The sequence below is a fragment of the Oratosquilla oratoria genome, chromosome 16 (assembly GCF_046742065.1).
Source record: "Oratosquilla oratoria isolate Oo_2021 chromosome 16, ASM4674206v1, whole genome shotgun sequence".
NCBI lineage: Eukaryota > Metazoa > Arthropoda > Malacostraca > Stomatopoda > Squillidae > Oratosquilla > Oratosquilla oratoria.
This window is the reverse complement of record NC_134792.1, coordinates 60557106-60562105: the sequence shown is the minus strand read 5'-3', so window position 1 is coordinate 60562105 and position 5000 is coordinate 60557106.

Below are 5000 nucleotides of genomic sequence, written 5' to 3'. Positions count from 1 at the left end.
AATAATAATAATAATAATAATAATAATAATAATAATAATAATAATAATAATAATAATAACAACAATAATGTTGAAAATAAATAGTGATTAATGATATTAAGAATATTGCAAAATAATCATGATAAAAAGAAGAGAATAGTAAGGATAATGATGAAAATATCAAGTGGTGAAGGAATAAAGTAGAAATAATGTAGGATACGTGAACTGGTAGCATGTGAAATAAAGTATGGTAGCATGGTATAAGAAGAAACGTCAAAGTAAAAGGAAAGCTGGAAAGGGTAGGCAGAAGTGGGAAAAAGGTATGGGACACCATTCTTGGAGGGCAAGTGTCGCGGTAGATTTTATCCATTTTAAGTCACCAGTTCTCTTGTTTGTGTTTTTGTGGTTGGCAATGTAAAGTGTTTCAATTATTTTCCGTTGTTTCTTGTGTAGTCCTTTGTGTAGTCTTGTTTGGTTGGTGTCCCTCTGTATCTATGTGGTTAACTAGAGCGTTTGTTTCTCGGTGGTGTCTAATGTCCGCTTTGTGTTCCCTGAGTCTGTTGTTGAGTCCTCTGTATGTCTCTCCGTAGTATGCACAGTCGCATCCATTGCAGGGGATTTTGTATACGATGCTATTGTCATGGTTCGTCTTGGTTTTGTTTGTGACCAAGTGTCCTATTTTCTTCCTTGTGTCATTTTCTATGATAAGTCCTGTCTGTCTCAACGTTTTGGAAAGCATGTGAGAGAGGCCAGAGTTAGGAACCACAAGGTGTCGTAAATCTGTTCTCTCTTCACTTTCTTTCCTCTGTCTGATTTTAATGGCTTTCCTTAGTGATGCCCCTAACATGCCCTCTGGGCACCTTAGGTTCCTGAATGCAGTGGTTATGTGTTCAATTTCTTCTTGTAAATACTCTTCGCTGCATATTCTAAGAGCCCTAAGATAAAACCCAATGATAACTCCTGGGGGGAAAAATCCGACTGTCACTTCCACGTAGTGCTCCCTGGGTAACGCTAACGACAGCGGTAGACCACGACAGGCCTAGCTAGCCGGTGGCCTTACTATACAGCTCAAGTAACACAGATGATGCCTCGGACTGGATGGGCCACACGGCAACGATCACGAAATGACACTGGACCTTCTTTAAGGAATACACGAATAGCAACCATCAATGCCACTACAATGAATGATAAGTTGGAAGAAGTCGTAGACATGATGACTGACAGAAACATTGAAATAATGGGAATATGTGAAACCAGACTTCTTGGAGAGGGAACAAAAGTAATTCACAACAACTACCAGCTAATTTTCAAAGGAATGGATAATGAAAGAAAATACGGGGTGGCTTTTATTCTAACACCAACTATTGCAGAAAAGGTAGAGAGCATTTTTTATATTAATGAAAGAATTCTAGCAATAACAATAAAAGTAGATGCAGAAAGAATAACTTTTGTGCAGGTATATGCACCTCACCAGGGAAGGCCTCAAGAAGAAAAAGTAGAATACTATACAAAACTACAAAGTACCCTGGATTCATGTGGAAATACTATCAAAGTTGTCATGGGAGACATGAATGCACATGTAGGAAGACAGAGGAATAATATAGAAAACGTCATCGGTGCACATGGTGTTGGAGAAAGAAATGATGAAGGAGAAAGACTGATAGATTTCTGCATAGGTAATAGCATGTCTGTGATGAATACCTTTTACCAGCATAGAGAAAGTCATAAATGGAGCTGGTATCGGTGGAATAGCGTAACTGGTGAATATACTGAAAAATCACTGATTGACTTTATGTTAACAACTAACAAGAAACTTTTCAAAGATGTCAAGAGCATACCATCGGTTTCCTTTGACTCGGATCATCGTTTAGTTCTTGCGAAACTAAACATTAGGAAGCCAAAGCCAATGAAAAAACTAGTCAGAGAAAGAATTAAATTAGAGAATCTAAAAGAACCAGAAAAGGCAAGATTATATAAGGAAAAGATTTCAGAAGTTTATCTGAGCGAGCCGGAAGAAACCAGAGACATTGAAGAAGAATGGATAGGCATGAAGGATAAAATTACAAAAATAGCAAAAGAGGTCCTGGAGACCAAGAAAATTAGTGGTGGAAGAAAAAAGAAAACTATATGGTGGACGGATGAAGTCCGGGATGTTGTTAAAAAGAAGAGTCAGTCTTTTAGAAGATGGATGAGAAGACGGACCCCAGAAAATAGATTGGAATACGAAACAGCAAGAAACGAAGCAGAGACAGTAAAAGCAAGAGCCAAGAGAGATTCTTGGAAGAAATTGGGAAAAGAGCTTGAAGAGGATCTGCTGGGAACTAGGAAGCTCGTATATAGTTTGGCGAAGAGTTATAAAAGGGGCGAAGAAACAGTAGTAAATACAATTAAGAATAAAGACGGAGTGTTACTAACAGATGAGAACGAAGTAGATGAAAGGTGGAGAGAATATTTCTCAGAATTATTGAATCCTCAGGAATTGGACGATGAGTGTGAAAACACCAGCCTGAGACTAAACTACTACCACGAAATATCTATCGAAGAAACTAGAGTTGCCATCAGTAAAATGAAAAATGGAAAAAGTCCTGGATGCGATGGCATACCTGTAGAGCTGCTAAAAGGAAATGAAAACACAGTCGCGTGGCTAACGAGAATTTTCAATGTAGCTTGGTGTGAAGGTAGAGTACCAGAGGATTGGGGGAAAGCCATTATATGTAAAGTACCAAAGAAAGGCGACAAGTCAGAATGCAAAAATTGGAGAGGAATATCCTTATTATCACATGTGGAGAAGATATATGAAAGAATACTCGAAAGAAGGTTAAGAGCGACGGTAGAAGAAAAATCAGAGGGACAGTATGGATTTAGACCTGAGAGAGGTACAACAGATGCAATTTTCTCCTTGAAAATGCTGATGGAGAAGAGATGGGAATGGCATCAACCAGTGTGTATAGCTTTTGTTGACTTAGAAAAAGCCTTTGACAGGCTACCAAGGAAGATGATTTGGGATACATTGGAAGACCCTATATATGGTGTAGATAGATTACTTGTTAGAGCAATCAAAAGTCTATATAGTAAATGTACCAGCGCTGTAAGAACACAAACTCGCGAGGATAACTGGTTTGATGTAAATTCTGGAGTAAGACAAGGTGGGGTTATATCCCCATTGCTTTTTGTACTTTTTATGGACAAATGTATGAAAAATTTGAGATCTGGAGAGGAAGTTATTACATTGGCATACGCAGATGATATTGCACTGGTTGCAAACAACCCCATTGAACTTCAAAATGCATTAACTGCTTGGAACAGTGCATTGAAAAGAGTGAAAATGAAAATAAACACAAATAAAACAGAAGTAATGATGGTTGCAAGGCAAAAAGAAGAGATAGAAATATGGTTGGAAGGCGAAAAACTGAAATTAGTTGAAGAATTTAAATACCTAGGAGTAAAAATAGATGAAAGGTGTCAAATGGAAAAAGAAATATTAAATAGAATACAGTGCCATACAAATAATTTAAGAACGCTTTATCCATTGATGCGAGAAAAACTTATACCCAAGCAGGTTAAGATAACAATTTACAAAAATATTTTAAGACCAGTTCTAACATATGGGTCAGAAACATGGACATTGACAGAAAGGCTGAAAAGTAAGATACAAGCAGCAGAGATGAGAGTACTGCGAATAATAAAAGGTGTAACAAGGTGTGACAGAATAAGAAATGAAGAAATAAGAAGAGAGCTGGAAATAGAGCCAATATTAGAATATGTAGAGAAAAGCCAATTAAGATGGTTTGGCCACGTCATGAGGATGAATGAGCATCAGTACCCATTAAAATACTACCAGTGGCAGCCACAAGGAAAGCGTCCAACAGGAAGACCCAGGAAGAGATGGAGAGACGGTATCAGACAAGCCATAGAGTCAAGAGGAATAACTATGGAAGAGGTGGAGAGTGTGCAGCTGTATGCTGATAGGGACTTGTGGAGGGACTTCGTGAGGCATCATCGCTGACAGGGCATCGCCCTACCTGGTGTATGGTGAGGTGAGATAACTCCTGCTTTGGTCTTTTCGTCATGTGCACTAAAATAGTGGATGAAGTCGTCTTTGTTTGTCGGTTTACGGTATACCTTGAACCTAGCGCTGTCGTCCGATCTGATGACGACAGTGTCTAGGAAAGGTAGGGAACCGTTCGTTTCTTCCTCTACTGTGAATTTGATTCTTTGGTGTACGTCTTGCAGTTGTTCCATTAGGTTTCTTGTTTTGTTTGTTTTGTGTGTAATGAAGAGGATGTCGTCAACATAACGGTACCACTTGGAGTTATCTGGAATGATATGTAAAAAATTGTCCCTTTCCAATGTGTCCATGTAGAGCGATGCTGCCACCGCACTCAATGGAGACCCCATTAGAAGCCCTTCATGCTGTTTGTATTTTTGATTGTTAGAAATTGATTAACCAGATCTCATGCATTTTTCTACTAACTCCAAATAATCACGCTTGTTGATGGGTAAATTGTCGGCGCCAATGTGTTTTACTGTCTCTTTAACAGCCCGAAGGGCACCATCTATTGTTATGTTCGTGTAGAGGGAAGTAATGTCAAAGCTTACCAGTCGTTGGTCTGTGAAGTCAAATATGTTTAGTTTTTCTGTTAGGTTGGAAGAGTTTCTGAGGTGCGTTCCGCTAATGCTACCTAAGGAGGATGAAAGGGGTTTGGCCAATTGCTTGGCTAGTCTGTGTGGTGTGCTTCCTATGCCAGAAATTATAGGTCGGAGGGGAATGTCTTGTTTGTGGATTTTCGGAAGTCCTTTCATAGATGGGATTGTTGGGTCTTCCTCCAGGAGGTAGAGGTAGTCTTTTCCCCTTTTCCGTTCTTTTAAGGATTCTCCTGATGTCGGTGTTGAACCTCTTGGCTTCTTCGCTGGCTACCAATTCACTTATCCTCCATTATTTCTACTTTGTTCCTTCACCACTTGATATTTTCATCATTATCCTTACTATTCTCTTCTTATTATCATGATTATTTTGCAAT